The sequence below is a fragment of the Aptenodytes patagonicus genome, chromosome 1, assembly GCF_965638725.1.
Source record: "Aptenodytes patagonicus chromosome 1, bAptPat1.pri.cur, whole genome shotgun sequence".
NCBI lineage: Eukaryota > Metazoa > Chordata > Aves > Sphenisciformes > Spheniscidae > Aptenodytes > Aptenodytes patagonicus.
The window spans coordinates 36322233-36343909 of record NC_134949.1 but is presented as its reverse complement, the minus strand read 5'-3'; the positions used below and the strand labels follow the sequence as shown (position 1 = coordinate 36343909).

The 21677-nt window shown below is 37.1% G+C and overlaps 1 long non-coding RNA gene across 2 annotated transcripts in view; it reads left to right on the top strand.

Moving 5' to 3' along the window:
• The window catches only part of LOC143155688 (uncharacterized), a 232816-nt gene that overhangs the window by 76884 nt on the left and 134255 nt on the right, over positions 1 to 21677 (top strand). For both annotated transcript variants that reach the window (XR_012994458.1, XR_012994459.1), the window contains exon 2: positions 9460 to 9579. This is a non-coding gene — a long non-coding RNA (uncharacterized LOC143155688). The remainder of the gene's footprint in view (positions 1 to 9459; positions 9580 to 21677) is intronic.

The following is a 21677-nucleotide window of genomic DNA, read 5'->3' as shown; positions in this document are numbered from 1 at the left end:
CACTCATAGATTTGAAAAAAGGGAGCAAATCTTGCAAGGGAAACCTGATTACAGTGAATTGTCATTTGGAAGGATGACGGAAGCACAGTTTTGGGATTCATCTTTGCTACAATGAATGAAAGCAGCTAAAGATCATATATATGAGTCATCAAGATCTTTCTGTCAGAAACTGGGCATTTTAAAATCTCCTAATGCATAAATAGGCTGTAACTGGAGCTTGAAAATATTGAAAGTTGGAGTTGTTGAAGTTGGCACTGTAAGGATGTACCATTTGAAGTGGACAAGCAACTGATTTCATACTGAGGAGCTGGGGAAAACTGCTCTATTCTTCATTTTTCTGTTATTTCCTGGGTATGCCCTTGAGCAAATCACTTCTTCACGTTTCAGTTTCCCTAGCTTCTCCCTTTTGGGAAAGGAGTATTTGGATGCTTTAGCTTGACATGTCTTTTCAAATTAATTTATATATTTCAATTTTTTTTCCCTCCAGAAGGATTGAAATCAAAACATGGTACTTTGATTTTCTAAAAATTAAACCTTTTTATTGCCCTTAAAATGATCATTTAAAATAAACACTGGAACACTGAACAGGTTGCCCAGAGAGGTGGTAGATGCCCCATCCCTGGAAACATTCAAGGTCAGGTTGGATGGGGCTCTGAGCAACCTGATCTAGTTGAAGATGTCCCTGCCTACAGCAGGGGGGTTGGACTAGATGATCTTTAAAGATCCCTTCCAACCCAAACTATTCTATGATTCTGTGATTCTAAATTTTCCATGGGCAAAGTCTAAAAGTGGCTCTAGACTGTCATTGCTGTTTTCCCCTCTCCTTCAGTTGGGTTATCCTGTCCCTCATTAATGATGGCACTTGCAAGAACTATCTTGGTGTTCATCCAGCTTTGCAATGAAACAGTTCATGGAGCAAAACTGCATGATGACTATCTGTGTACTGCATACAGGACAGGTTCAGAAGAACTGAATTAGATTAACTCAAACTGTCATCTACTCTCATATCATCCTTAGAAAGTTAGCATGATTTACACGTCCAAGGAATAGCTAAAATTGTATATACATCTTCACAATTGTCATTTGTAAGCAGCAAATTCACAAGTTTGTCCTGTAGTCCTCTGACAAGTGCCAGCTGGAGGGAGATTCTTATCTTAAGCAAACTGGGAAATATCTGCCACAAATAGCCATACATTCCATAACACGAACACTCACGAAGCATTTTTAACACCTTGTCCTCTCTGGTGGTTTACCATAGCTCACACATTTCATTTAAGTTGGTGATTCTGAACAGTACATAACAAAGGTTGTGGGAGCAAAGGAAAGTTTATGGAGTACACACATGTCCACATATATCCAAGAATATCTCCATGTCCTGTTAGAAAAGGTGTTCAGAAAACTGGTTTTCATGTCATGAGAAGATAAGATATTTCTAGCTTTAGGTCTGGTGCCAAAAAACATTAAATTTTGAAACACTTTTTTCTTTCAATATCAGAATATCCTTAAAATGTTGACTTTTTTACTTCATAATGATTCTTTCAATTTTCTGAATTTCAGTACATTCACATCTCTATCTGGAAAGTTTTTAAGCAAAATTCACAAAGAAAATATGTTGGCGATATCAACATTATGTTTTTGGTAAAATTTTATTCAGTGGTTGTGAAACAAGAGGCCCAGTGGACCCTACCAAGCCTATCAATTCCTAGTACAGTGTAACATCTAATATCTAGTGCATAAAGTTACAAATCCCTGCCCCCATTATTTCTCTATATCTATTGTCTCATTACAACTATAGCTATTAACACTTGTATTTCCCTCCCCGGTCAGAATTTTATGCAAAGATTTTGATTTTAGAAGTGTTTCCCCTCCAACCTCTTCACCAATGGTTAATGTACACTTGAGTATCTCAAAGTAGGTTTTGCTCTGGATTCATTCAAATGAAGCAGAATTTTTTTAATTTTTTTTTTATTTTCCCAGACTGCTTTCCTTGTTCCTAATTATGGACAAGATTTGAAGTAGAGTTATATCCATTACACAAAAAACCTTTAATTTTGTTAATCTAATTAAATTAATCCATTAGTAAAAATAACATAATACGACTTTAACCTGAGTGAAAATTTCAGGGCAATCGTAAATTGAATGTGAACTTCTAATTGAACCTGAAACCCAACTAATTCTTTCTACATGACTTATTAATACTTGGTTAACTGAATCAGATGAACAATCCTGAGCTAAGAACATGTCTTTTTCCCAGCCTGCTGTAGAATATCCTGAATCCTACAATGTCAATGGTACTTCTTACTTTGTTCTATGTCTGGCTAACATTAAAAACAGGAAATTCCATATTAGACATCTCTGAAGCACAACTTAAATGTACCATAACTTAAAGACGTTTCAGGCTTAGGTAAAATGTAGGATAAATTATTTGACTTGATAGGCCAGTGCATCAGACCAATAAGTAAACCCCATGATTCATAAACCAGATGACATGTAGTATATGTGTGAAATCACACACAAAGATAAGTAACAGCATACCAAGCATGTGACAGTGACGAAATAGTTTAAATTGTACTCTATAAATCGACAAGCGATGTTTGAAAAGTTTTGAGTCAACACCATAATCAACATCAAGACCCACCAGCAGAGACTCCAGAGTAGATGTCTTATATCACGGGGACCTTTTCTAGGTAGGCCAAACTGATGTCCATCTTGCTTCTTGGCTGTCAGTATATTCATATTCCTCCCTGACTGCAATTGCTTCTGACAGAAGAGACTATTTTCAAATGTTTGTGTGAGTGGCCCCAACTCTTGCAACAAATAGATTAGGTGAAGATCTTTTAAACGTTCACACTCAAACTTCCAGCTAAATTTTCTTCTCTCTATTCCCTTGTCTGGTTATCATCTTTTTAATCCTTGCTTGTTCACAGCATGGGTTCGAATAAAACATTGCGGTGCTAAGCAGTAAATGGATTTTTTTCCTGATCAGTAGATTTTGTTGAATAATGGAAGTTAATTACCTGGATAAACATCATATTCTCGCACAATAGCAGAAGCTGAGGGTTGGGTATTCATTTGGTTAGTATATTTATGCAAAGGAAATATTATTTTAACCGTATTTTATTTGTTAAGCTCTCCATGAGGTCAATTGCTTTAATTTGTTCTTCACACCTTATGTTCTTTTTCCTAGGAGCAAAGCAAAATGCATATTCAGGCATGGAGCTAACATCTCCTCCCCCAAAATCTACTCCCAAAAGCTCAAGTGAATCACTGTGCTTTTAAGAGTGAAATAATTGAACAGCCCAACTTGGGTATTCATTTTTCCTCAAGGCACAACTTGCTAACAGCAAGCTCCTGGGTTTAAATAGCAGTCCTCTGGGAATATTAACAGCTACTTCAAGTTTTTCTTAAAAATGAAAAATAAAAATAAATCTCTAAGTTGCAGAAGCGTAGTGATACAGATCATGTACAAAATAAAGTCACTACAGTAATTAATGTTGAATATAATATTTGGACTTAATGCAAAAGTTAAAAGTAATTTCTAAACCTTATGGGGTCCAAGTACTGTGAGAAATTAAAGTATATGATTTAATATCTTCTTTGTTGACTCAGCCAAAAATAAAACAGTTTGAACTGTGGCCTGCAGTTCAAGACTGGTGACTGAACTGATGAAGGAGTAAGTCAATCTACTGCAAGTGTCTCTGAACGTTATCAGAAATGAAGCATGAATTTTATTTACAGTCCTGCCATTTGGGCACTGACATATGTAATGGAAAAGTGATTTGGACTTCCATACCATTTAGTAACAATGCCTAAAACTGTCTTAAAGAATTCTTTACATGATATATTAGCCTCTTTCACCCCAAAATAATTTTGGGGCAGTATTACTCGATATGATAACTTGGCACTGTAATGAATACTGTTTAGGAATTTGTGGGTGAAACAAGCAATAATAAAATTTTCCTTGTGAAATATTTATCCCAATTATATGAAGCAACATTTTCCAGATGTATAAATAGATCTGTTTTCATATCTATAAAAACTTACTAAGTAACACACCTAAAATGAATCAGAATAAAGATACTGATCCATTATGAATTTTTATGAGCTTTTATAAGACCTGAAGTAATATTACTGAAAAGGGTGTCTGAGCCTATTCACAATGTTTTTTACCCTTATAGAATATTTCATCAATTTTTTAAATATATGGTCTTATATATCTTCTTACCTGTCTTTCAGACCAGTGATGTTCACCTGCTTTTTCAGCCAAACATTAATGTATATTTATTTTAATGATGACAAAAATTTAAGTCTAAATAGAAATAAACAAACTCACAAAATCAAAACTTTGTGATAGTGTTGTCTTCGTTCTCCTTGATTGGAAAATGGGTGAGGTAGTCTTTGTTTCTTTTACTTTTAGTATTACTTATACACTATACATTCTTGTCCTGCTACCTTTATACTAACAAATAGCTATGTTTTACAAACGTGTTTATCAGACAGTAGTTAATATGCTTAAGTGTGTAAGGTTTGGAGAGATATTCTTCAGGTATGAGAACAGAAGGAATAAGGGCACAACGGGGAGAATCCAAACATTTTTAAGTCCAAAAATTTTTTAATCCAAAACCATATATTACTCACCTCAAAAGGTCAATTTCAGAAAAAAAGAAAAAAAAAAAAAGAAAAAATGAACTCCCAGACATCCTGTTTGCAAAGCAGGAATCACTGGGAATTGGCTAGTAAGAGAAAACCAGCAGCTCTGAGGCTGCCTAAATCCAGAATCACCTAAAACCAACACTGACATTGACAGCGCTTCTGCCCACTGAATCTTCTGTACTGCTCAACTTTCTACTTTCTTGTCCTGAAGGCCAGCTGAGTCCTTAACTACAGACACCCACAGGTTCAGAAATAGTGCTTGCTTTCTGTGAGGCTGAAAATGCGAGAGTCAGGGTACTGAGAAAGCAAGCAAAAAAAGTCTGATTGTGGATGGTGGGTAAAGCAATTTGGTAGGTAAAAATTATGAGCAGTGGAAACAATGGTTCCTTTCCAAGGAATTTATTTTTTATGGTCGCCATTTTTTCATCCTTCAATGATCATCCAAAATATTTAGATATTCCCCATAATAGGATGTGGAAACTTACTCGTTTCCCTCCCAGAATCAGTTTCACCAACGTTCCTTCTGGCTCCTTTGGTCTTAGATTTACGACTACTAGATTTATGACTACTTCCAGAAGAAGATGATATTACGGTGGAGACCAAAACTACTACACTTAGAACTATTTCAATTATTTCTGTGCATCAGACTATGAAATGCTATCCTAACATCTCAAAGTACCAGATGAAAAAGGAAGTTTTCTTCTGTTATGTTGCTGACCATTAGGTCAGCACCATAGGACTGTCTCTGTAAAAACTGAAATCTAAAAGAGCAAGTTTATCTGTGGATTGTTTTCTTAGAGATTTGTGTTTGCTTCAATGAGATTTGGAACGGTTGCTTCTTTACTGATAGTTCTGTGAATTGACTGTGAAAAATTTATGCTGGTTTACTCAGCTTATTCCTTAAATGTATTCCTTGCTTCCACACAATCACCGTTGCTACTAGTTACACATTTTCTTTTTTTGTGGGTGTAGTATGGGAGTCTCCTAATTAAAAAGCTGCCTACCCAAGCTATTTAAAACATGGTTTCCTTAAAAAAAAAAAAAAACAAAAAAACCAGCATTCTCTTATAAACAAAGCAGCATAAACATAATGATACCACATATTAGCAGGCCATATGCTAACTGGTGTGGTTTATTTTATTCACTTGATGAGCACTCTGCACAGGTGAAAGTAAGAATTTGAGGACCACTAAACACTGGATTTTCTCAGCGTACAAAAACCAAAACCACCTGCGTTTCAGCAGTTTAATCTAATCAGCTGTGAAATATTCACAGTGTTCAACAGACCTAAAATATTCTCATTTCTTACCCGTGATATAATGGTCTAATGCCTATGTGTTGGGCTGCAGCCTGAAGTATCATTGGGAAAAGATCCAAGGCTCTAATAAAGCTCTCTTCTCCCTTTTTTTACGCTTTGTGCAAAGTACACCAAATAGTTGTTATCAGTAAACACTTTTTTTGTTCTGAATTTATACTTATGACAGGTAAACCGCCTTCAAAGATAATATGCAGAAAAAACTTGTAAGTGTAAGCAAAAAAAAAAAAAGGAAAATAAAACATTAATACAAGATTCACAGTAAAACACACGCTTTGACAATCAGTTTTCTCACTTTAGAACAAAGCATTTCCAGAAAGCAGTTCTTGCAGAACTTGAGAACTGTGAAAATGTGAAAATGTATGATTGCCATGTCAGTTCACTTATTATACATGCATCAAAGAGTTGAGAATCTATTATTAATTCAGTGGTTCAGATGTGCCCTGTCAGAGCACGCAACCACATCTCAGCGATGAGAACAACACATACTTCTATTAGACCAACAGCAAGGTACTCACCAATGTGGTTATGTGTGCTGGCCACTGACACTAGGAAGAGGATTTCTATATGCCTTTTTGGAAGATTCTATTTAAAATTTCCTGATCTTCTTTCTGTTTCTTTATTCTCCCATGGCCATCTGTCTCAATGATGTCCCATCACCTGTTTTAAACTGTGAGGAATAAAAATAGGCATTTCCCTCAAGAAACAACAAGGTTCTACATCCATATTTACAATGTGCCTTCAAAGAAGCCAATATTATATAGAATAAGAGGTTCCAGCTGACGTTGTTCAGTTCTGTATGGCAGAAGTAGACCTCACTCCTGTTAGCAGTGAGGTAGAGGGATGGATATAGGAATGATGAAGAGAATAATATGGAAGAAATAACTAGAATTGAGTTTTCCTTGTCTCTGTTTTTAATTCTTACGATAAATCAAGATTTACTGTAAGCGGCTTAAAGGTAGAAATATGGTAAAAGAAAATATTTGCATGACTTGAAAAATTAGGGGTTTTAAATTAAAACCCAAGGATATAACTGGTAGAGGAAAAGAGAATAAGTATCTATTACAAAATTTCTGTCTCTCCAGGTAAAATTAGTTTTTATTTGCCACTGGGTAAGAGTGTGTATCCCTTTAATTAGTCCACCCTAGCTGCTGTGCAGTAACTTGTTAGAGCACACCAATTTAGGCATGCATATAAACTCACAGCAACTTCAAAATAGGTATTGAGAAAAATGTTTTCCCAAAGCTAAATAAATGTAGAATATCAGGATGTCTGAGGTTTATTTCTGTCTGTCTTCAAGAAGCTGGGCTCCAAATATGAAACTTAAAAAGAAACACTGTCTGTCTAGGTCAAAACTGCACCGGGTCCTGAACCACAGGAGTTCATTAAGGTCATTTAAGGTCATTCATGCATTTCCAGTTCAATAGAAGATTATAAAACCACCATGAAGGAGCAACTGCTTGATCAGTTAGTCCATGTTTGGTTGACATTAGACCTCAAAGAGATCTTTCACACATGGATGCTTTCATTTCTGAAACAAGCTTAAAATACCTGATATTCCAATTTGTTTGTTGCATTTTTCATTCTTATCTGCTTATTTGACATTCTTTCTTTCTTACTCAGTGACATGTGTATCTTTCTTAATGGGAGACCTTTGAAAACTTTTTTTTTTCCAAGCTGTAAATATTATTTCCTTTTAAACATCTACCAGAGTTACCAGCATTACTACAGTAGTGCCAAAGTCTAAACCTCTGACAATGCTTTTAAGCTGCAGACGGGCTTTGAAATTATGACAGTGGCAAAGTATAGCTTTTGGGGGGTTAGAAGAGGAGACAAGACAGAAGCAAGGAAGAAGAGTGGAGAGTGCTAGTGTGCTAGTTTTGGCTGGAATAGAGTTAATTTTCTTTATAGTAGCTAGTATGGGGCTATGTTTTGGATTTGTGCTGAAAACTGTTGATAATACAGGGATGTTTTAGTTACTGCTGAGCAGTGCTTACACAGAGTCAAGGCCTTTTCTGCTTCTCACCCCACCCCACCAGTGAGTAGGCTGGGGGTGCACAAGAAGTTGGGAGGGGACACAGCTGGCACAGCTGACCCCAACTGACCAAAGGGATATTCCATACCATATGACATCATGCTCAGTATACAAAGCTGGGGGAAGAAGAAGGAAGGGGGGGACGTTCGGAGTGATGGTGTTTGTCTTCCCAAGTAGCCATTACGTGTGATGGAGTCCTGCTTTCCTGGAGGTGGCTGAGCACCTGCCTGCCAATGGGAAGTAGTGAATGAATTCCTTGTTTTGCTTTCCTTGTGCGTGCGGCTTTTGCTTTCCCTATTAACCTGTCTTTATCTCAACCCACAAGTTTTCTCATTTTTACTGTTCCAATTCTCTCCCCCATCCCATTGTCGAGGGGAGTGAGCAAAAGGCTGTGTGGTGCTTAGTTGTCAGCTGGGGTTAAACCACAACAGCTAGTCAGCAGAAGATATAAAGAGAAAAGTGAAACCTTTTGACAAGTAAAAAAACTCCTGAGAGCCACAGAGTGAGAATAAACAAGATTTTTTTTTTTTTATTTCCTTTTGAGCACTGCCCGAGGGGAGTGCTTTGATGCAGAAATGATGTGTAGATATCTAAAGCTATGCTGTCTTTATAGGCACTGTAAACAGGGTGGATGAGCCCCAGTGTAACCTAGAATATTAAACCGAATTCTGTAATTTTTTTGTCCAGTTTTGACTAACTTCTACAGTTATTTATTATGGTTACTAAATTATTTGAGTGCTGACTTTGCATTTATACATCTGGTGAATATTTCCGTTCTCTTGGTCCCGCACCCTGAGACCAGCACCTTTTGGGACCATGGAAGATGTAAGACTGCTGAATAAAGGCTGTGCGCCCTGTTCTGGGATGGTCTGTCCTGTGCACACTGAGGTGATGGAAGCAGGAGTGGACAGAAAATCAAACTGAAGTAGAGAGAAGGAGTAGGGCTGCTGGGCTGAGTGTGTGGCATGTGCCCAGGGCACAGGGCTTGCTGGACAGTGCTGTACCAGAGGGGTCAGGGCCTGGCTGTGGCTCCAGCAGCTGTTTTGGTTGAGCAGGTTCCAATCTGAGAAACTGTCACCAATGAACACTTGACCTGTGAGGTCCCTCCAAAACGGCACTTGGTGTTTCCACAATAAAATTTTCAGAATTTCTTGAAGTCTGTATTGTCTTGATTGTATTCAGATACTGTAAATTCCAGCTAAATGCCTTCAGCCATGTGCCTCCACCTGTTTCCATTCTTTTCCCAAAAAACTCTGTAGCTTTGTCTAATATTTAAGTTCAGAATCAACTTCTAAATCAAGAGAAAGGATGGCACAATGGTTTTCAGGGAAGCAGAATCCTGCTGAAATCCCCTAAAGAGTAAAAGACTTACTGTGCGGCTTTGGGGGTCCATTTAATCTCTTAGTGCCTTGATATTCCAATCAAAAATGCTACCATCAGATTTTTTGTCTTACAGCACTGTCAGTTACTTCGATGCTCTGGTGGTTAGGAGTATAAAAAGCTTTAGGAAAAAGTGGACCAATGCTGTGTATATGAGTACCTCCAGGACTGAGAATTGAGAGACCTCCTTTTCAAGGTAAGATTGATATGTAAATACCATATACTCTGAATGGCATTCCAAGGAATGAGATTCTCATAGGAAGCATAACAAGGAAAACATCCCCTTAGCAATATATTACTAGCTGTTTTGCAATTCATGAATAGTCAGCTCATTTGCATTTATGTATTTCAATATATAGTAGAACTAACAATATTAGACACATCACACTCGGCAGTTTCTTGGACTGAATAATAGAATTTAAAATGAGGTTTCGATTTTCCGGTTAACCTCAGTACAGAAATATTTTTTATCAGATTTGATTGTAGTTGTACAGAAAACCCATGAAGTTGAAACCCAAACTACCTCAGTCCATATTACTTTAGATGCATCAGTTTTATGTCTCTAATAAGATGGCCTAATGGCCCTGCGTTATATTTATGTGGAAACCAATAAAGCCTTTCCGTCAAGTTAGAGTGTTTTTTGAACAAGTGCAGCTTCAGAGGCACATTTTCAGTGGGTTCTTCAGTATACATTCCTACATGTAAAAAATATGAACTCTATAAATAAAGACATCTTTCAAATAAGCACTTGCATTTCCCTTTTTTAGTTAATGTTACACGATATTTTTAAAGTGGTAACTATTTATGGTGTGTTGAAAACTACACACATGATGAGGAAGTGTTTTTTTCCTAAAGACAGTGATTCAAATTATTCAGTCTGATGTTGTAAATATGGTGAAATTAATTTAAATAATTTCCATGAATGTTGAGGGACTAGGTTCACATCCTAGATACAGTCTAACTAGCTTCTATAACAACTACTCATTTGAAGAGTATTTCTACAAACTTATATAGCTTTGAAAAGGTATAATTTTTTTAACAGAAAATTTTGTACCAAGTTTAATAATATTACGCAGAAAATTGCCTGTATGGGTCCTTTCAGAATAAAGTGAGACCCATTTTATTTTGTGGTTGGGTACACACTACCTATGCTGAAAAAAAAATTACAGAGGAAAAATTACTAGAAGACTATGAAGCAGCACAAATACAGTGGGACTTGTGGCTGAAACAGTGAAAACTGATCACTGTCTTATTTAATGGAAGCTCTTAAAACCTTCTGTTTATAAACAAGACAAATAAAAACATTGCTGAGATTTGCAGGACTCTCCAGTTCTTTGGAGCCTTGGCGAAGACCCAATCTCATGGTCTTCAGGTCTACTGCTGGTATCCGCCTTATGCAACATTTTTCAAGCACCAAATGAATGCTGTCTTCAAAGCAGATAAAGGTGTTCTGTCTCCTATTTAGAAAACTGTTTCATGATCTTATTGTTCTGTATTGTTCTCCTTATGACTTTCAATCTCTATTTACTCACTGACTGTTTTCACCTACTCTTGTGCTACTACTACCATTTAGTTTAACTAGTTCTTTCCACTGCCTGATGTTTATCTGCCTGATTTATTAACAAATAGTAAGCCTTTCTTGGTGTTTGCTGAAGAAGTCAAGTACTTTCAGTCTCCTGTTTTGTATACCATACTGTAAAAGTAGTCCTTCTTTTGAATCTCCTTCCACCCGTCTCTACTTTACTTTAAAACAGACTCTCCAACAAATGGGAAGAAGTGAAATCTAAATCATCCCTATACTCATACAATCATTACTATGTTTTGAAGTCTTTGCACTGTGCTAGTACAGTTACAGAGATCTGCAAGACGTGAGTCCACCATGCAGAATGTAGCCTAAATGTTCTAGCCATTCAAGCCAAGCAGAAGGTGCACTTGTCAAATGGTATTTATGTGATTTGTCTCCATCTGCAAAAAGAAATAGCGCAGATCAAATATACCTATTCTGATGCAGTCTAATAGGGCTCCCACAGAAGAAAGCCAGGTTGTAATCTACCTCATCTCAATTGCCTTGTAGTTAATTTAGAAATATTACGCTTTGGAGGGCTGAGGAACAGGAGATGGAAAATACATGGCATACAAGAATACATGTGTTTAAGTAGTACATGCAAATAATATATCATAAAAAGCTTTGCAAAAAACAGAAGCCTATGATTAAATAGACTAAGGCTTTGATTACTAGCCAGTAACAGAGTAATTTTTAAAGATGTCAGACATCTTTTGCACTTCCTAAAGATGATTCACTTAGATTCTGATCAAAAGTTTCCATACAGAACGTAAAAAAAACAGGCAAATTTAATTGGGTTCTACATCATATGCAAAATGGAGTCACATATACATACTTATATATAATTTGTAAAATAAAGATACTTAAAGCTACCAGTTGGGATTTGAAAAAAATTGAATACTAAATTATAAATTAATATAACTGTAAAACATAACAATTTTTTGCAAAGCTTTCTGAACTTAGTAACTGTCCACAGAACATCTCTCATAGGTGTTTCTATCCACCTTAGTCAAGCAAGGTCTGTCAGATCCTCACACGTCTTCACAGCAGTTGCACTGAGAGAGTACACAATGAATTGTTTATTGTATCTTTTTCAGAGAGGCATACAAGTCCAAGCTGTCAGTTTAGTTAGAACAAACATTTTAGCTCTCTGTTTTCCCCACATGATATATTTTCCAGACCAGTCTTGCAAATTGTATTTGTACATTCATGCAAACATCTCCACTGAAGCTTTCTATATTTAAATACAAATTGATTACTTACATGAATAGAAGCTTTGGCTAGGACATTTTTCTCCTATGGAAGGCAGGTGACACTGTTGCATTGGGATGCCAGTGGAAGTGGTACGTGGCTGAGACCTTGGCTTCTGTGGTCAGCAGTACTTTATTATTGTGCTGGGGGGACAGAGGAATTAGGCAAGTAGAAACGTAGATTAAAAACAGAAAGAGAAGAAGTAGGGAAAACAGCTTTAATGGAATAATACTGTAGAAGTAGAAGTTAGATGAGAAACTAGGTGGCAATCACATAAGTTCAGTTTCACGTTCTTCCTTTAAATTAAATATCTCAGTAGGGAATGAACAAACAACTTCCTAAATACCATATGTCCTAAAAGACCTTAGTCATTCCTTGCTGACTTAATTTTCTCAAGGAATGATGCATCTCCCAACTGGTTCATTCAAAGCCTGTAATTCCATTTTCTACCCAAGAAAAATGGTTGTACAGAGTCAGGAAACCATGTAGACCCGCCTTCAATCTGTTTTAAAGTCTGTTTTGTTTTGCACATCTGATCCAGCTGTAAGCAGCAGTGGTTCAAATGCAAGACCTGACTCTATACTGACATGTCAACATAAAAGAAAAGAGATTCAGTGACATACATGGGGCAGTTGCCATATTCCCTCCCAAAAGTGAAAAGATTTTTTTTTTTAATGGTACACTATATTAAGATATGTCAGGGAAGCTTCAGTTTTACATCGTTAAAACTTTCTCAATTTTTTTGAACAGCTTGCAACTGTACAAGCTTTTGCTGTGATAAAAAGAATATAAGAAACATGAAACGTAGCCGTAGACAACACCTGCTTTTAGCACCCTGTGAGGAATTCAGTCCTCGGAGATGCCCCAAAAACTCAGTGCTCTGAAAGGAAGAGTCAAGACCATGTGTGTTTGGCAGCTGCGAGTTTTTTTATGCAGTGAATTTCACTGCTGAGGACCCTGTCTTCCAAACATAGGTATCCATACTGAGTGCTTGAAGCAGACATTGTGAATTGTCCTTATATATGTTCAACTCGTATGTATGTCTTTTTTCATCAGATTCACTACAACTGACAAGCTTTGAATACTACCATGCTAAACCAAACCTGGATAACTATCTTCAAATCCTGCATGTCCACATAAGAGAAATAGGAGGGTTATAGCAGAACTGTTAAGTTAAAATGTAGCTTTTGCCCTTATGGAAAAAATACAACAGCCAAAATTAAAATATATACTTGTTGTCTACAAGACTAATAAGAAACAGAATTGCTTCATTAGTCACACACAATATGAAAATAAATTCCACTTCATGCCAAATGAATTTCCCACATGTCAGGGGAAATAACAATAATAAACTAAGATCTCTGTTTTGCAGAGAATCTTAAAAGAGTTAGGGTATATAAAAATGAACCTGTGTTTATTAATACACACATACACACACTGAAGATACACTGAATATATGTATGTGGAGATATATATATATCTGTGTGCATATATATTGGATATGCGGAACACAATGCAAGAAAATATTCACAGCTACCACTTGATTTGCAAATAACTTGCCTTGTCTTATATAATATTGAAAGTAACCAGCAATAGTTTGGAAAGGATAACAAGTTTCAGAATAGCAGATGTGGTCAGCTGTGGCTGAAGCATGTACTTCAAACTCTATGTGAATTAATTTAGCTCACAAAGGTTTTTGCTACACAGAGGCTAGAGCTTTTAGTACTTTCTTTAGTAATGAGGCCACAAATACTGTTACTGCTCTGACAATTTAATGATAGGTTTTTATTGTGTTCTTTGTGGTATGAGCTAGAGTAACTCAGTGGGGTATTTTAACACCATTTTATGGTGTTTATAAAACTGCAGATCCAGAATTGCAAATTCCACACAAGTTACTTTGCTTTGTACGTTTGACCTATTGGATTTAACAAATTTATTGTTCGTGGACCTTCAGTGCGGTACACAAAAAACTTAGTTAGCATCCCTGTGAGGTACCAATAATCACTCTCAAAAGCTTAACTTCAGCTGATGCTGGTTTAACACCTAGAGGGACTCTCTGAAAATACGTACAATTGTACATCCGTTCAAAAGGACAGAAGATCAAATTTTATGTGACACTGCTGAACCTAATGGAATCACAAATGTAAGTCAGCGGTGACCTTGGCTCACATACTGTATGCCTTTAGATTAGACAATCTGTGGAGGCATCGCGTCAGATATAAACACTTACTTCCCCATTAAAGGGAGACAACAATTTGAAAGTAGAAAGCTTCATTAAAGGGAGTTACTGGTGTTTGTCTTTTATTTTGAATGGCACTGGGAAGGAATGCTGGTCAATCAAGTAGTGCCACATGTGGACTGTCAAGTTAAGAGGTAGACACTGGGAGGCATTGAGAAACCAAAAGAAATTGATTGTTTTTCACTATAACCACTGTTTTCCTTACTTTATAAAAAAAATCAAAGTGAATATTCTTATTAGAAAAGACATTGCCTATAAATAATTAACTCTATAGTAATGTAATATCAGGTAGTAACTTGTGTTCCTGCAGAGGCATTGTTTTGTGGTTTATTTCTGTATGTTAGGAATGTTTACATTGTTACTTGGGCAGAACTTTCCAAAGTTCATGCTGTCCACGTACAAGTTAAGTACACAGGCCCTCGGCACAAAACCATTTTATAGCAGACAAAAAAGCTGTCAGCATGCTCAGCACCAGAATCCTGAGTGAAACGCATGCAGAGTCTAACAGGTTTTTCTAACAGTAAAGCCTGTATAGAATATTGTAAACATTTATTTATTTCAGAAATTAAAAATGCCCACTCCCAAGGATTTATTCTTTTTTTTAAAGGCCAGTAGAGTTTAGGTATACAATTCACTACTTTTAGAAAGAAGTTCTACATTTTCAGATGATAAAATGCACATTTTTCAGTGATTGAGAGATTTTTTCATTTTACACAAGAATATAAAAAAATTTGCAGGTGTAGCAGCTTCTCTAAGCTACCTTAAGTTTTTTTTTTCTTGGATTCTTTCAGTACTATACATTCTTACTTCTAGCACTCTGGATTTTATGGCATAAATCATTCATGTGAGAAACTTGAAAATATTAAAACCCATCACTTTTTAGAGCACTGCTTAAATTCCATATATATGGGTTATGCATATACCACACAGATAATGCATATGTACTTGCAGATACATATACAAAACCATATATATAAAATAATTATATTATTTGAGTACAAACTGCTGAAGATTTTTTGGAGAGCATGGAATTTATCTGTTGGTTTGTATCCATTCAATGTAAGTGAAAAATCTAATCTAAACTAGGAATTACCAAAATCTTTCAGATTCACAAAGAGAAAAACAGCCACCTGCTGCTGTCAATAATGTTGTTTAGCACAGTCTCCTGGACTGGATTCTATACGTGTTAATCAGCTAATCATTAATTCAAACCCCCTGAATTACTGTAATCTTGTGATAAGTGAATTCATGTACATGTTTTCCTCTCAAAAGGAAGCTGTCTACATCATATCTTGTGTCAAAGACTTATTCTGTTAAAACAATAAGTGGCTCAATGAAGAAAATGAAAGGTTCGTGATTAATTTTAGAACAATTGTTTTGGCTTCTGTTGTGAAAATGCTACCGTTCTTTCTTTAGATGGATATATTCTCAGGAAGAGCACAAAGAATTATCACCCTTCCCAGAAACCCCTCTTCAGCCTCAGTGCACTGTTTTTGATAATTTGTGTTTCAGTAATTGCTGCTTTGGCACATTTGTAGGTCATATATAGTCTGCTGAACTCGTGTTATCCAAGATTCACATAATCAATATGAAACATTAGCACATGCATACAGGATGCATCTAAGGTGTGGTCCTATTGAAATTTTTTAACTACCATGATTCTTAAAACTGCCCTTTAATCCTGTCCAAATTTTCAGATAAATAAGATTGCTGCCTACATACAAAAACAATGACATTCAGAGCACACCAAGATAAAGGTCTTGCAAATCAAATCACGACATAATTATCCTTTAACACTTGAGTCACCTTCATTATTTACGTACACTTTTAAGAAACTGCTAGTGTAGTCTAGGACCGCAAACAGTTATTTAAACAAATAAAGTTTTTTTGAGCATGCAGTTCTTGGATAAGAACTTGCCTCTCTTGTCAAGGAAGCAGTGTGCTAATCTTTTACATCAGAGAGTTTCTTATTCATGGGAGTATGTTTACCCACAAAGGTCTTGAACTTGCTCCTCTGAAGTTAATTGGAGTTTATCTTCTGAATGGAAATAGTGGGTCTGGCAGCTAAATTAATCTGAAATTGCTGTTCCTGCTTTGGCATTGAAGTCAAGAATTGGTAGGCCTAATTGCAATAAGCTACAGTAAAAGTCTCTTAAGGACTCCTACTGTATATTAACTGTGGGCTACTCTGAACTTCTTGCAGAGCTGAGAAATAAATTCAAAGCATCATTTGAAAAGTGGTCTTGCAAATATTTCTTGGATTCTTTTTAAAATAATGTTTTTCATCAGAACGAAGTTAAAGAAAGTGTCCATTAAATTATATGGTGGTCAGATTACGGATACCTATCACCAATTCATTGTATATGACAGCTACAGGCCTATGTGATGAATACATTGCCAGTACTATTAGAATTGATTCATAATGAATAATTAAGGTTTAAAACTTAAAATGAATTGTCTTTCATTATTTTGTGTCCAATCATTATGAATTCATTCAGAATTATTGCAAGAGTTATACGGTTCATGACAAAAAACTAAGCAAAGCTTTGAAGAATGCATTTAATTTGTTATACTATGAAATGTTACGGTGGAATAATAAACCTCCTAACAGCCTTAATATACTGCACATCACACTTTAAAAAAAAAAAAACAAAACAAACAAAACCCAGAAAGATTTTTAATGAAATCCAAATGCATAAATGATTTTAAAGCCTGTTAAATGAATAACAACAGAGCTTATTTCCCTGAATTATGTGTGTGGTTGAAGCTTTCACAGGAAAGATGCAGAGGAAGAAGAATGAGAAAGATAAACTCTTTCATAAACCTACTGAGTGGTGGTCAGGACACAGACCTGAAATGTGATCAAGACCCTCCTTTGCTTATTTCATAGTAATTTTTACTTAGAAATTCACAAAACAGGATTTTACTTTTCAGTGACTGCAGTAATGTCCTATTCTTCCACAGCCGTTACAGCGCTGCTGGTAGTCTCTCTTTTTTGTGCGGAGGTCACCAGCAGAGTGGAATGTAATGTACATAGGAAAATGCTCTTCATTAGTACAGCAATATGCCACTGAGAAGCTTGGTTCAGAAAGACTGTACAGCAGCTTTGGCTTAGGACAACATGACTATGTCTATTTGTTGACTCATAATGACTTGCCATTTAAAAACATGTAACACCCATGTATGTAAAGTCTAGTGGAAAAAAAAAAAAGTAAAAAAAAACCTTTAGGAAATTCCCAATGTTTGGAAAAGACTGATTCCTGTTATCTGAATAGAATCATAGAATCATAGAATAGTTTGCGTTGGAAGGGACCTTTAGAGGTCATCTAGTCCAACTCCAAATCTCCTAACATTCATAGGAATATTAACACATTAATACACACTAATATGCATGTATTTTTATTTTCAAATATATTTTCTAATTTTGAGTTGCTATATTTATAATGAAGATTTTAGAACATTGTACATGAAATATACAGAGAGATATTAGGATATCAGATATAAAATTGGTTATCAATATTTTAATTCTTTTTAGCAATATTATCCAAAATACCTATTGAGGACGAGCTGATTTTTACTCATAAATACTCAATAATTTTCTCTGAAGCTCAGAGACTAGCATCAATGTTAATTTTAATAATACATCATATATGATTTAATAAGTATAATAAAGAGCTAGTTTTGATGGAATTAATAAACTTATATAGGCAAAGATGTTAAACAGACGAGCTGTTTTATACTATTAACAGTTAAATGTGATTTGGATTTTTAAGCAGTGGCCAGAGCAAACAGCTGCCACTCTATTCATGCCAAAATATATTATTTTCTTAACTGGCTATTAATGACAAAAAGGAAAATAATAAAGCATATGAAGTATGGAGTGTTAAGACTTTAACAACATCCCATTTCCCCCTTTTTGCTATTCAAAGGAGAGTTTTATAAGAAAAGAAAAACTTATTTGATGTTTTAGGATGATATTAACTATCATTAAAGATGATAGTTAATGGCAATAGGTAAAAAAATCCAGTTAAGATAGGTTGAAGTTGTGGCTGTGGATGTTGCTGTGGATGTTGTTGCCACAGAAACACTCCAGTTTCGCTTCCTTAAAGAAAGACTGTTTACAAAGAAAAGAAGATCAGAAAGGTAGAAATAAGTTCTGGAGTGAAAAAATGAAGCAGCAGTAAGCCCAGGTTTTATTTGGGGAGTAGATGGTGAAAGTGTCTCAGAGTCCTCCTGGTCATCGTGGCTGAGATTTTGTTTGACCCTAAGACCGCTAAATTTACTTTTATGCTTGTGAGTTAAGCATCTCCATACACATCAGTGTCAGAGGAAATCGAGTTCATGTGGTCAATGTATCCTAGGGAGCTTTTCAGCTATCACCTACCAGGTATCAATGGTTGGGAGGGTGTCCTCCTGGCAGCGAAGGTTGCCTAGACTTTTCTTATTTTATTCGCCAGTTTGGCTACATTTTCTTCATGACAATTTGATCTATTTCCCATTTCAGACTCATTTATCAGATTCCCTGGATAGTAATTGACATTTTCCATGTAATAGTTCTGTCTTTCCATCTTAAAATTTGCTGAGTTTCAGAACTAATTTATGAAATAAGATGACCTGAATGTTTATTACCTTGAGCAACTCTGAGACTCAGCCTCCATATAATAGTAATGCTGGCTTGCAATATTTATAATAATAGCACTGGTCTTCTGTGTATCTTTTCTACCTAGCAATTAGACACATTTTTCATCATGAAAACACATACATTTTTAATGTTTGATATACACTTACATTTAAAAAAAGGAGCCAAATAGAGCCAAATTATTTTTTAGTCTATCTACTCAGCATAACTTCTGTATTTCCATTAGCTTCTGTCTTGGATGTTTTCTGTATAAACACTATTATCATGAAAATTCAATAGAAATTACTGTTGAATTTATGGGTCCATAAAATAATATTGCTGTATGTTGAGAACTACTTTATCAGTCTTTAGAAACAAATGAGCCTCTCATTTTCTGTTGACAAATAAGGCACAAAAATGATTTTTAAAGTACACTCTAAGAAAGTCCATTTATGATAAGTTTTTTGTTGCTAAGATAAGAAGTCATCATTCTTGTTCTGCTTGAATTGGTTTGCATTGGCTGCATGAATTGTACATGCAAGAAAAGGGCAAAAAACTATTTACTAAACATAGTTTCAGCTACAGCAACTGTTTATAACTTTGGAAAAGACCAGGAAATTTATCAGGGTTACATTTTTGAACAATGTAAATTTTCTACATGATAATTTCTGGGGAGTGGCAAAGGCAGAGAACCACCAGGGAAAGGTGGCTGTGAGGTAGATATTATTGCCAGCTTTGGCAATATGAATGCGATGAAGATGGAGGCAGCTGTAAGGCTGGAGGGGGCTGACTGATCTAGATAATGGGGGGAAGGGTAGGCTCAAGGGAGATGACTGTGTGGATGACTGAAGTAACAAAAGAAACTCTAGGTTGAAAATACAGACAACAAAAAAAATCTCTTTCATCTCAGGTACGCTTCCTTTGAAAGTTATTTCCTCCCAGATAGAGAGGGTGCTCTGTAATCAGTATCTGAACCCCTGGTGGCCAAAGCATACCTTTAATATAGAAAATATGGTATCTACTCCTTTCATAGAATCATAGAATAGAATCATTAAGGTTGGAAAAGACCTCTAAGATCATCAAGTCCAACCGTCAACCAAACACCACCATGCCCACTAAACCATGTCCCTAAGTGCCTCATCTACATGTCTTTTGAATACCTCCAGGGATGGGGACTCCACCACTTCCCCGGGAAGCCTGTTCCAATGTTTAACCACTCTTTCAGTAAAGAAATTTTTCCTTACATCCAATCTAAACCTCCCCTGGCACAACTTGAGGCCATTTCCTCTCGTCCTATCGCTTGTTACTTGGGAGAAGAGACCAACACCCACCTCGCTACAACCTCCTTTCAGGGAGTTGTAGAGAGCGATGAGGTCTCCCCTGGGCCTCCTTTTCTCCAGGCTAAACAACCCCAGTTCCCTCAGCCGCTCCTCATAAGACTTGTTCTCCAGACCCCTCACCAGCCTCGTTGCCCTTCTCTGCACACGCTCCAGCACCTCAACGTCCTTCTTGTAGTGAGGGGCCCAAAACTGAACACAGGATTCGAGCCTGTGCGGCCTCACCAGGGCCGAGTACAGGGGCACGATCACTTCCCTACTCCTGCTGGCCACACTATTTCTGATACAGGCCAGGATGCCATTGGCCTTCTTGGCCGCCTGGGCACACTGCCGGCTCATGTTCAGCCGGCTGTCGACCAACACCCCCAGGTCCTTCTCTGCTGGGCAGCTTTCCAGCCACTCTTCCCCAAGCCTCTAGCGCTGCATGGGGTTGTTGTGGCCAAGGTGCAGGACCCGACACTTGGCCTTGTTGAATCTCATACAGTTGGCCTGGGCCCATCGATCCAGCCTGTCCAGGTCCCTCTGCAGAACCTTCCTACCCTCGAGCAGATCAACACTCCCGCCCAACTTGGTGTCGTCTGCAAACTTACTGAGGGTGCACTCAATCCCCCATCCAAATCATTGATAAAGATATTGAACAAGATCTGCCCCAAAACTGAGCCCTGGGGAACACCGCTCGTGACCAGCCGCCAACTGGATGTAACTCCATTCACCACAACTCTCTGGGCCCGGCCATCCAGCCAGTTTTTGACCCAGCGCAGAGTCCACCTGTCTAAGCCGTGAGCCGCCAGCTTCTCTAGGAGAATGCTGTGGGAGACGGTGTCAAAGGCCTTGCTGAAGTCCAGGTAGACCACATCCACAGCCTTTCCCTCATCCACTAAGCGGGTCACCTTGTCATAGAAGGAGATCAGGTTGGTCAAGCAGGACCTGCCTTTCATGAACCCGTGCTGGCTGGGCCTGATCCCCTGGTTGTTAACTGCTTCGTCTTGGATTATGGGGAGTTTATCCTGCTCGCCGTCCCTGTCTTCCAGCTCAGGGGGCTGAATACCCTGAGGATAACTGGTCTGCCTGTTAAAGACTGAGGCAAAGAAGGCATTGAGTACCTCAGCCTTTTCCTCATCCTCAATGACAATGTTCCCCCCTGCATCCAATAAAGGATGGAGATTCTCCTTGGCTCTCTTCTTGTCATTAATATATTTGTAAAAACTTTTTTTGTTGTCTTTAACGACAGCGGCCAGATTGCGTTCTAGCTGGGCTTTTGCCTTTCTCATTTCCGCTCTGCACG